The 12,832-nt window shown below is 38.8% G+C and overlaps 1 protein-coding gene across 2 annotated transcripts in view; it reads right to left on the reverse strand.

Moving 5' to 3' along the window:
* The window catches only part of ASAP1 (ArfGAP with SH3 domain, ankyrin repeat and PH domain 1), a 482,413-nt gene that overhangs the window by 417,833 nt on the left and 51,748 nt on the right, over positions 1-12,832 (reverse strand). The window contains exon 1 of one of the 2 annotated variants that reach the window (XM_027845502.1): positions 8,247-8,264. The exons of the other annotated variant lie outside the window; for it this stretch is intronic. The gene's annotated coding sequence lies outside the window, so the exon portion shown is untranslated. Of the gene's footprint in view, positions 1-8,246; positions 8,265-12,832 lie in introns of those variants that run through there. 2 annotated transcript variants of the gene reach the window in all.

Raw genomic sequence — 12,832 nt, forward strand, 5'->3', positions numbered from 1 at the left:
AGAAAGAAAGAAAGAAAGAAAGAAAGAAAGAAAGAAAGAAAGAAAGAAAGAAAGAAAGAAAGAAAGAAAGAAAGAAAGAAAAGAAAGAAAGAAAGAAAGAAGAAAGAAAAGAAAAGAAAGAGAAAGAAAGAAAAGAAAAGAAAGAGAAAGAAAGAAAAGAAAAGAAAGAAAAAAAAGAAGGGAAGAAAGAAAGAAAGAAAGAAAGAAAGAAGGAAATAATAGCTGCACAAAAGAAAAAGCAAAAAGTAAAAAGCTATATTGCTTACAAGTCAGCCCTGGGTAACACTGTAAGTTCTGTAGAGAAACCAAAAACAACAATGGAGGCGTTGAGGGGCAGAACTGCTGGAGAAGAACACAGAATCATGCTCACTGAAATTACCCAAGTATTGAAAACTCAAGATCACTGCTAAAACACACATTAACATGTTAGTTAGACTCATTCAGAGAAGAGAAGCATTTGAAGCTATTTTGCATGCAATTAAACTACCTTTTTCAAGGTGCAGAAGTATATTTTTAAGGACTGTTTGGGAAAAAAAATAAATTACTACCCCTGCCCTCCACACCTCATATGTGGCAACCCTGTGGCCTTTGATTCAGTTTGAATTTGCAGTGAGAGAGGAACTGGCCTAATTAAACCTCTGTCTTAGGGAAGGTCATGGAAAGAAGGGCGCTGCTGAAGCTGAGTGGGTGACCTAACATCCCTTCCCTCCTTGGATACTGCATGTGTGTCCCACTGCTGTGATGATCTGCTGGACAAGGAGATGGGGGCGGAGGTGTATAGATGGCAGTTGTGGGGTACCTGTGTCTCCTTAATATATGAAAAATAAGGTATGCCAGGGAAAACAGAAAAAAAGCCTGCTAGGTGGAGACCACAGTCAAGGGACTCAGAGAGAAGGCATTAAATTAGTTCTTGGATATGTCAGACATCAATGATTTTGTGGGTATTGGTGATTCCCTCACATAATGTATATCAAATTCCTCCATATCCTCCATACCTTAGCAGATGATCTTCAGGTCTGGCTGTGATATTTTAAAAATCATCTCTTTCCATCTACCCTGTATATATCTCATTTATCTACTTATTTACATGTTTTACCACTAGAATGTAAGCTCCTTGAGGGCAAGGACTGCTTTTGCCTCTCTTTATATGCACTAACCACAGTGCCCGGCACAACTTAATAAATTTTTGTTGTTTTGTTAATTTGTTGACCTGGCAGCCAACCTATTGGTGATGAGTTTTTCTACACTTTAGCCAGGTTCATTTATAGGATAAGAGGCATAAAGTATATCATTTTACAATAACAGTTTGGTAGAACCTTCCAGAGTTGTGGATAGAACGTTAGGTCTGGAGTCAAGAAGACCTGAGTTCAAATTTGGTCTCAAATACTTACTAGCTATGTGACCATAAGCAAGTCACATAATCTCTGATTGTCTCAGTTTCTTCAACTGTAAAATGAGGATAATAATAGCACTTATGTTGCAGGGCTGCTGTGAGCATCAAATGAGGTAATATTTGTAAAAGACTAGCATAGCAACTGGCACACAGTAGGTGACATAGAAATGCTCATCTCCTTCCTTTACCGTTCCCTACAGGCATAGTTTAACAAGGGACATAGGACTTACGAACTCAAGTAATAAAAATACTCTATACTTGCGTAGGGCTGTGATTGCTTTATGGTGAGGATTCTTAATATTTTGTGTGTCCTGGACCCCTCTGGCAGTCTGGTGAAGCCTATGGACCCTTTCTCAGAATAATGTTTTTAAATGCCTAAAATAAACTATTGTGCAATAAGAAATGATGAACAGGCAGACTTCAGAAAAACCTGGAAAGACTCGTATGGACTGATGCTGAGTGAAGTGAGCAGAACCAGGAGAACATTGTACATAGTAACAACCATGTGGTACAATGACTAATATTGATAAATTTAGCCCTTCTCAGCAATGCAAGGATCTAAGACATCTCCAAAGGTCTCATGATGGAAAATGCTATCCACATCCAAAGAAAGAACTATGGAGTTTGAATGCAGATCAAAGCATACTATTTGCTATTTTTTTCTTCTATGGTGTTTTGTTTCTTCTTTCTAGTTGTTCCTCCTATTGGTTTCAATTCTTACTTACAACATCACTAATGTGAAAATATGTTTAATAGGAATATATATGTATAGCCTATATCAGATTACACACCATCTTGGGAGGTAGGCAGGGAGGGAGGGCGAGAAAAATTTAAAACTCAAAAGTTTATGGAAGTGATTGTTGATAAATCAAAAGAAATTAATAAAAAAATAAAAATAATAAAATGCACAGGATTACAAAGGAAAACCAAAGTCAGTGAAAATAAAGATGGAATTTTCTTCTCATCCACAGTTCACAGACTCCCATGTGGTCCCTACATTGAGAACCTCTGCTTTTTGGTTACACAATACTTGCACTTTCATTTTCCTTGTCTAAGAATGACAGCAACACTAGTATGTAGTCAGAGGAAGTGTGAGTTATCAGTCTCTACCTAACAGAAGCAGAACTTGAAGCTTGGGTGAAATGTCTTGCCTGAGAGAAAAGACTAGAACCTAAGTCTCTTAACTCCAAGCATGGTGGCCCTTCCACTGTTCTACACTTTTTGATCTTCATTCCTCTGTTGATGACATAAAAACAACAAAGAAGAACTGTGGTTGATGAGCACCAACTAGTCATTCATTTAAATGATCTGTCGCATTTACGTTATAAATCTCAATTTTCAGGGGATTCACAACCAATCCCAAAATAGCCACTATGTGCTTAAGCTTGGCATGTAACATTTCAATTTGGAAGCAGTGTGGTTGTTGCTGCAATTATTAATTCTAGAGAAACCCTGTTTGGCTGTTGATGAGTACAACACCCAAAATATGTGAAGTAAACGAATTTCAGAAGCTTTTGGCACTGCTATAACTCAGAGTGCTCAGCTTTCCCCTCCTCCTTCTCCCCCCATCCCCCACTTCCCAAGAATTATTCACTGCTTAAATCTGTAAGATGCATTAGCTCAGATTTTCCATTTTAACAAAACCAAATCAAGCCATTTGTCATGTGAAATGAACACATTTGTTCATAGTATTTCCTGTAAATTTCTGTGTATGATCCTAACTTATGAGCTGCCCAAGAGAGGGGAGTGATAAGATAGATGGCTCCCAATGATCATGACTCAGCCCAATTCTCAACTTCCTCTGTGTTGTAGTAGAGGAGTGTTTCTATTCGAGTGATACCTCTCAGGCTGTCTGGTGTCCTGGAAATAATCCTTGTCTTAGAGTCAAAAGACCTGAGTTCAAATCACGGCCCTAACACTTTACTACCTGTGAAACTAACAAGTTATTCCACACCTCTCTGAGCCTCGGTTACCTTATTCGTAAAATAGGAGTTAATAACTGTGGCAGGAAAAGTACTTGGCAAATGTTAAAGCACTGCAAAATTATGAGCTATTGTTATATTATTATGTACCTAGGATTACCCAGCAGTGATCAGGCTGAAATGTACCCACTACCCCTGCTTAAAGAAATCATATCCATCCTTGATAGCCTGGTTCAGTAAGGCCTCCCCTAACATCAGCAGCCAGAAGCGATGTTCCCCACTTCTTGGTTTCATTCACTTGGCACTTAGCATTTTCTGCTTTGGTTTACCTTTTTATGCAAATTATTCTTAATCTCTCACAATTGAGAAACTTACTTATAGTCTCCTATTGATAATAACAGCTTACATTATGGATTTAGAACTAGAAAGAACCTTAAATGTCATTGAACTGAATCTGTTGTTTTATTGATGAGGAAACTGAGGCCCAGTGAGGTTTAATAATTTGCCCCAGATCACATGGTTATTAAATTCCAGATCCAGGATGCAAACCGATATTATCTCTCTGCCCTGTACCATGCTGCCCATCTATACAATATTTTGAAATATGGTACAAGGCAAAGAGCCTTGCTTATAAAGCTGGGGGTTCTTAACCTGAGGCCTCTGAACTTATTTTCTAAAATATATTTTGATAATTTTTTTTCACTATAACTGGTTTTCTTAGTAATCCTCCACATTTTCTTTTGTGCATTTAAAAACATTCTTCTGAGAAGAGGTCCATAAGTTTTACCTACCAAAGGGATCTGGGACACACAAAAAAGGGTGAAGAAACCCTACTCTAGGGTCACAGGATCCTCCTGTCTCCTTTCCTAGCATTTCATACCCATGTGACAATAGGCAAGTAACATTATGCTTTCTGAGCTTCAATTTGCTCAGGTCTAAAATTAAACGGCTGGGCTAAATGGCTTCTGAAGTCTCTTCTAGCTCTGAACCAGCTAGGTGATACAGGGAAGAGAACTAGACTTGGAAGTTAGGAAGACATGAATTAAAATCCTGCCTTGGACACTAACTAGCAGTCTGACTCCGGACAAGTCACTTAACCTCTCTCAGCCTCAGTTTTCTCATCTATAAAATGGGGATAATAATAGTATCTATCTCCCAGGGTTGGGAAATCAAAGGAAATAATATATGTATAGTAGTTTGAAACCTTAAAGAATTATAGAAAATGGTAGCTTTTATTATTATTTGACCTATGATCCTATATAGTGTAGTTTTAGAGTGCTGTTACACACATTAATTCACAAGAGCCCCTATGAGGTAGATAATGCAAATATTACTATCTTCATTTTACAAGCAAGGAGCCAGACACAAAGAGAGGCCAAGAGATTTGCCCAAGGCCACATCAGTATCATGTGATAGAGAGGGGATCAGAATTCACTCCAAAGCCAGTGGGGTTTCCATGCTTCTCCATCCAGCCCAACTAGCATCTATGAAGCGGCCATCGTGTATAGCCACTGGGGAGACAGACTGAAGGAAAAACAACCTCTGCCCTCAAGAAGTTTATATTCTACTAAATGTCCCCAGCATAGGCTCCCATGAGGGCAAGCCCCATGTGTCATAAATCTTTAAGAACCTAGCGCAAGGATTTGTACAGAATAGATGCTCAACAAATGCTAATTAGTTGGTTGATTTTCATAAATGAATGGTGATAGTGTTATGCTTGGAACAACACCAGATGTGAAAAATGAATTAAAACTACTATACATCCCTGGGGCAGCTAAGTGGCGCAGTGGATAGAGCTCTGGAGTCAGGAGGACCTGAGTTCAAATGGGACCTCAGACACTTGACACTTTCTAGCTGTGTGACCCTGGGCAAGTCAACCCCAATTGCCTCGCCAAAAAAGCAAAAACAAAAACAAAACAAAACAAAAACTGCCATATACCCCCACTTTCCTACCTCTTGCCTAAGTGGGTTTCCAGTTTTTACAAAACATTTCCCATCCCTGTAACAGCTCCCTTACCTGGTCTGATCTCCTCATTCTGTCTTTTTACCCTCAGTCCTTCATCTACTGTCTGGCATAGAGTAGGAGCTAAATAAGTGCTTATTGGTTAGTTAATTGATTCAATCCATTGTATTATATAGCAAATAATAAATATTTACAAAGAACAATGACTCATATTTATATAACTAAACATTATCATATTTGATATTTACCATAAGCCTGTGAGGTAGGTGATATTCACCTTCCCAACTGCCAGAAATAGCTAGGCTTCTAGCTAGACAGAGTGCTGGACTTGGATTCAGTAAGACCTGAGTTCAAATGTCATCTCTGACATTTATTAGGAGTGGGACTCTGCACAAGAGGCTTAAGATTTCTGAGCCTCAATCTTAGTTTCCATAGGGGAATAAAGGGGATAAAAATGGCACTTACCTCCTTGGTTGCTGTCAGGCTCAAATGGAACAGCACATGTAAAGTGCTTTAAAGCACTATAGGAATATTGACTATTTTTATTATTCTTGATGAGAAAACTGGGACTAAGAGATGTGAAATGACTTGCCCAGGATCCCAAAGCAAATAAGTATCTGAGGCTGGATTTGAACTTGGGTCTTCTTGACTCTAAATCCAATATTCTTTCCACTACTTCAGTTTCTCTCTAAAGAGATAGCATCACCAGGCTTCACTTTGTTAGATTATGAGTCAACATATTTTCTAGGAAAGGAGGTTCTCTAACCTCTTATCTTCTTTGTACTCCATGATTATGCTCCCCCTACCCCTGCAAGTCCAGATATATAATGTAGCTGGAAAAAAGAAGAATTCTGGTGAATACCAGCTGAAAGCAGTACCAGTTGAGATAAAGAGAGTCTGAATAGAGAAGGCTAGTGAAAAATAAAGGGTTCTTAGGAAGAGGGAAAAAATACAACTTATTGCTATTACAGGGTCAGAAATTAACTGGAGTTATCAAGGGGTAATGTTTTTCAAATAGAAGGACTGGGTTTGTGATTATTTGTCCTGGATTTGTAGGAGAAGCAAACAATGTGAAGGAGAGATTTCTAATGAATAATTGCTGTGGGTGTTTGAAAGGTTTATGAGGTCTATACAGGGTCAACTATAATCATGGATGTGATCTGGAGAGTGGAAATGATCAAGTTTGTGAATACATGTTTGCTGAACTGAAATGAATGGAATATGTATCACTGTTGCCAAAAGAAACTGGAAGGGGAAAAGTTATTTAAGGATATGGTACTTTTCCTGAATGTGGTCATAGTACTGGATTAGGAGTGAGAAAGATCGGAGAACAAAAATCCTGGTTTTGCCATTTATCAGCTAGGTAATCCCACACAAGTCACTTAACATTTCTGAGCCTTGATTTTTTTCATCTGTAAAATGAGCATATTTCCTGCTTCTCAGGGTTGCTCTCAGGGAAGTGCTTTTGTAAATCACAAAGCTCTTTGGAAATGTGAGTTATTATTATTTTTTAAAAATAATTTAAATATTATTAATATTTAATGTTAGAATTTAAAAGAAAAATTTAATATCATTATTTTGTCTTAAAGTATTTTGGTGTGGTGGTACTAGCACTGATTTTGGAGTCAGAAGACCTAGGTTCAAATCCTGACACTTATTAGCTGTATATATATCCTTAAGCAAGTCTTTGTATTTCAGATTCCTCATGTGTAAAATGAGCAGGTTAAAGCTCCAAAGTCCTTTCCTTTACCAGGGGGAAGGGTGAATATTCTTCTCTCTCCACAGAAAATGAAAACAAAGGAGAATTTAAACTTTAACAAGAGAAAGCTGCTTTTTAAGAAGGAGCATTTTTAAATCCTGAAAAGGGTACTAAAGGTAGCTGAGGAATTATGATCCTAATATGTTTGAAGAACTAGGGTACTCTCATCTTTCATGGATGATTTGGAACCTGGTGGTAGGAGAATATACTTATCGGACTCTTGATGTCATTTCCATCCTAGAATTTTTGTGTATCATAGTTTATCCTTAATTGGCCCAAGCCTTGAATTCAGTCCTACTGTTAAATCTCTTTCCAAAAACAGAAGCATTTGTTTCAATCATTTTGGAGACAGAGATAGTTTTAAAATAGCCTGGAATGGCCAAATCTTTCCTTATTCTTCCTTTCCCCAGTCTCTGCCCCACTCCTACAGAAAGATTTCCTATCCATTAGGGACACCCATGGAATGTTACTGACACTGATGTGAGCTTCTGAGATAAACTACCCATTCTACAAATAAGAATACTGTTGATTCACTGTGACTTACTCCTCACTCAGCATGTCAGAAGATGTACGCAGAAGAATTGCATAGGAAATATGACCTGCCATGAGCTGGGCAATTCAATTCAGTTCAACAAAGTTATTAAGTAAATACCATGTGTCTAGCAATGTGCTAGGTACTGAAAATACAATGACAAAAATGAAACAGTACGGGCTGCCAAGGAATTTATGTTCTCCTGCATATATACGCAATGAGTTTACCAAAAAGTTAAAACAAAGTAATTTCAAAAGAGTCATTAACATTAGAAACTGGGAGACTCAGAAAAGGCTTCAAGCAGGAAGGAGCATTTGAATTGTGTATACAGTTGGACAGTGTACTTATCCCTTTACTGGAACATAACTCACTTATTTCTTGAACATAACTCACTTACTAACCAAGACTTTAGCAAGGAATACTTCTAGGGGCTGTGGAAGCTACAAAAATTGAAAGATTGTATCTCCTGCTCTCAAAGAATTTGTAATCTATGCCATATTTGCTGATTAAAGCTTAGGGTGTGATCCTTCTCTGAGAAACCTGCCAACAAATATTTATTTTTCTCTCCCTTCTACTTCCTCCACCCCCACTATTGGGGAAGGATGGACCATTGTAACAAATATGCAGTCAAGAAACCAAATTTTCACATTGGTCATGTCCAAAAATGTGTATCTCACTCTGTATATTTAGTCCATCGCCTCTGTCAAGGGGTGGGTCCCTTTCTTCATCTTCAATCCTTTGTATTTCACACCCATCAGACTGGCAAAATTAACAAAAAAAAGGTAAAATGACAAATGGTGAAGGGGATGTGGGAAAACAGGCACAATGACATACCTCTGGTAGTGCTGTGAACTGGTACAGCAATTGCAGAAAGAAATCCCTAATGATGCCCAAAAAAGTTATTAAACTGTGCATAACTTTCAACCTAGTGATACCACTACTAGATGTATATTCAAAAAAAAAGATATTTACAAAAATATTTGTAGCAGCTCTTTCTGTGGTGGCAAAGAACTAAGAACTAAGCAGTTGCCTCTTCATTAAGCAATGGCTGATTGGTGTATAGCATGTAAATGTAATGATCACTAATTTATCAGAAAAAGTGATGAAATGGATGGTTTCAGAGAAACCTAGGAAGAATCACATAAACTGATGGAGAGTAAAAGTGAGCAGAACCAGGAGAACAATTTATAACATAAGAACAATGATGTAAAAATGAACAGCTGTGAAAGCCTTAAGAACTCTGGTACATGCATTTTTCAAAAAGAACTTTTATAAATGGAAAATTCTACTTTTAAGCAGTGATATGTGTATGTGTGTGTGTGTGAGTGTGTGTGTGTGCGTGTGTGTGTGTGTGTGTATTCAAGAGCCTTCTTAGCTAGCTACCTTCTCAACCCAACCATCCCTTTGGTTTCCTTTTTTTTTTTTTTTGGGAAGGAGGGAGGGAGGCAATCACGGTTAAGGGACTTGCCCAGGGTCACACAGCAAGTGTCTGAGGCTGGATTTGAACTCAGATCCTCCTGATTCTAAGGCTAGTGCTCTATCCACTGTGCCACCCAGCTGCCCCATCCCTTTGGTTTCCTGCAGAAACCTTGAGACCGCAAGACAGGTTTGTTCCTTAACATCTCCCAACCATATCTTTGCCAGCAAGCTTAGTGGGGCCACCTCATAGGATCACAAATTTAAAACCAGAACAGATCTCAGAGATCATTTGGTCCAATCCCCTCAGTTTACAGTCAAGGAAACTGAGGCCCAGAAAGGTGAAGTGATTTTCCTGGAGTCACATACGTAACAAGCAACAAGACTGGATTTTAACCTAGGTTCTCTGACTCTAAATTCACTCCATGCTGTTTCACACCACACATCTTTGTAGAGATGTTCTCTGGATACCTGAAAAAGATTTGACATTTCACTGCCAAGAGCTTACTTATACCTATACCACCAGTAGAGTTGTGTGGAATGGCTGGTAAGACCACTGTGAAAGATCTCACAATATATAAAGTGTCATTTGGGTGCTATGCTTTTATATCATTGGGCAGGTGGCTCCATCATAAATCTGTTGACTTAATGTAAATGTATACCACATATTGATTATAAAAATGAAAATTCATCATGTTCTCTCAAAGTGCTCTAAAAGCTTCTAGTATGTCAGAGGACAGATTTATGTGGTAGATGATGAAAACAGCCTCAAAGCACTCACAGTCTATCTGCCAGCTACACACCCACCACATAGGAAAGGGGGAGCAGAGTCCTAAGAATGGAGGGGCTGGCTGGATCTGGGGATCCTGCATGCATGCCATAATGTAAGGACGTGGTAGGTGAGTGAAGGGTGAATTTCACCATCCTCTGTGAGGACATGGTATTTTCCTCAAGTCATACCTAGCTGTCAGAGATGTGTGGAGCCACATAATGACAGTTTGGGAGTAACATCATGCAAATAAGCTTCTCAATATGGCCCCAGAAAGTCTGAAGGTAGAGGCTTCAATGAAGCAGATTTTATCTTGGGGTAAAGAAGAATTTTTTAAAGATTAGAAGTGCCAAGAAGCAGAACCGGCTTCCTTGGAAGGTAGTAAGTACCCAATTACCCATTCTAGGCATTTTAGTGGACTAGTAGAGAGCATTAGGCCCTAAAGTCAGATGACCTGGGTTTGAATCTAGTTTCAGGCACTTACTAGCTGTATAACTCTGGCAAATCAATTAATCTCTGCCTGTCTTAGTTTCCTCGTCTGCAAATGAGGACAAGAATAGAACTTACCTCCCAGGGCTGTTGTGAAGATCAAATGAGTTTTTTTAAAGCACTCAGCACTTTGCCTGGCATACAGTAGGCATTTAACAAATGCTTGTTCCCCTTCCCCCCATCACTAGAGATCTTAAAGCTGAGGCTAGAAGACCACTTGTTCTGCAGGAGGCCTTTCCTAGTCCCCCCCATCTGCTCATGTCTTCCCCTTTCAGATTACCTTCATCTATTCTTTACATACCTTTTATGTTATTTACAGTTGTCATTTCCAATAGAATATAAGCTTCTTAAGAGAAGGAACTATTTTTGCCTTTCTTTGAACCCCAAGCACATAACACAGTGCTTTGTTGTTGTTGCTGTTCAATTGTTTCAGTCATGTTCGACTCTTTGTGACCCCATTCAGGGTTGGCAAAAATGCTGGAGTGGTTTGCCATTTCCTTCTCCAGCTCATTTTACAGATGAGGAAACTGAGGCAAATAGAGTTAAGTGACTTGCCCAGGGTCACAGAACTATTAAGTGTCTGAGGCCGGATTTGAACTCAGGTAATATAGACTCCAGGCCCAGCACTCTATCTACTGAGCCACAGAATAAATTGCCTGCCTGACTTTCCAAAGATTACTATTAAGGCATTCCTGTTCCTTTACAGGTTGGTCTAGAAGACCTCTGAGGTATTTTCCAACTCTGTGATTCTGTGATTTACCAAAAATTAGAGAAATAGATTTACATCAAAGAGATAGGATCTTACTAGAGCCACTAACCCAAATGAACTGTTATTATTTGAAAGTAGCCAAATAGCAATAGGTATTTTACAGTGCTTTTCAACAGTCTTGTTGGTCATTCTACACAGCAACCTATAGAGATAGATAAGTTATTCCCCCCATTTTACAGACAATACAAGAAAAGTTTCTTCCATTTAAACCTTTTGCTGTTCTCCCAGAGCCATAGCTATGGCAAGATTTAGAAGCATGGACCAATTCCTTGGTACTTTGTGTGCCACTGGATAACATACTAGTTTCTTTCTTCTTTACACAGGACAATGAAATTCATCTATCTGGTCTGTAGGCCCAAGGTCTACAAGAAATGCTGTGATCAGGTTAAAGTTCAATAAAAACAGACAATACAAGTCCAGAGCTCTATATTTAGGCTGTAGAGGCTCTCTAATATCAAAGGGCTTTCATCTTTATGACACTGGTAAGGATGAGGAAGGCTGATAACATGGAGAAAGAGAGAGGCAAGCCAGGGCTGAAGATTTTAAAAATCTACCTGCAAAGGTACAATGAGCTTCTTTTATGACACAGAAGCCGAGGTCAGTAGGTCTCCTGATTCTTCCCATTATGTCATGTTGAGTGTCTTACTGGGTTTAGGAATTCAGGGAAAATACAATTCAAATTTTTAAAAATGTATAGTATTAAGCACTTACTGGGTACAGAGTACTGAACTAAAATAGCTGAGGGAAATATAAGATTTAGGCATGATACGGTCTCTGATTTTACAAAACCTACGGTCTAGTAGAGGGATAAGATAAAGTTACCCAGGTAACTTTAACAAGCAACATTATATAAGTGCATTAAATAACTGTAAAGTGCTATGGAAAGACCATTATCAGGAAAAACTTCATGATGCAGGTGCCGCTTGAGCTGAGCTTTAAAGGATGGGAGGAATTCCCACACAAGGATTCCCACACAATTCCTTTTCATGAGCAAAGGAAAGGAGGTTAAAGTACAACTCCTATTCAGGAATTGGGGGGCTGGATTGGGGAAAGAGGGGGGAATGGTGGCAGGAAGACCTGCCGGGGGATTACTGGAATGATTCAGAGAGGAGGTACTAGGCTGGTGTCAGTAGGAATAGAGAATAATGGCTTAATGTAAATGACATTGGGGGAGAGTGGATAGAACAGACTTAATTACTGACTAGGTGTGAGAAGTGAGGGTAAATGAAAAATCAAAGACAGGACCAAGGTTACAAATATGGAAGACTAGGTGAAAGGGATGCTACTGACAGTAACAGGGACACTGACATCCCAGAGGGGCAGATTTATGGAGAAAAACAAGATGACAAAACAAATGTTACCAATCACCTACTACATGCAAAGCCTTGTAAGAGGTATTGTGAGAGATACAGAAAGATAAGACAGTCCACACCTACGGTCTTGGAAGCCAGTTAGAAAAGGGTAAGACGTATCCATTCGAAAACATAACTTCAATCAAAGGCAATATATGATGAGTGACAAGGGTGTGGTATAGACCAGTGGTATCAGACTCAAATAGAAACATCCCAGTGGGCTACACACTGACTGAAAAAATAAATTAACATTATTTATGCTGTACTGTATTTTTATTTATTTTGTTAAACATTTCCCAATTACATTTTAACATGATTCAGCTCACTGGGCTAAGTTTGAGTAGGTCCTTGGTGCTATAGACAATTATAAGATTAATCGACTTCATAGTAAGGAGAGATCACTTCTGGTGGGCCAGGTCCAGACCAAGACCAGGGCATAGATAGATAACATAGGTCTATTGTACTCTA

Source organism: Vombatus ursinus, unplaced genomic scaffold (assembly GCF_900497805.2).
Source record: "Vombatus ursinus unplaced genomic scaffold, bare-nosed wombat genome assembly UNPS02014973.1, whole genome shotgun sequence".
Taxonomy (NCBI): Eukaryota; Metazoa; Chordata; class Mammalia; order Diprotodontia; family Vombatidae; genus Vombatus; species Vombatus ursinus.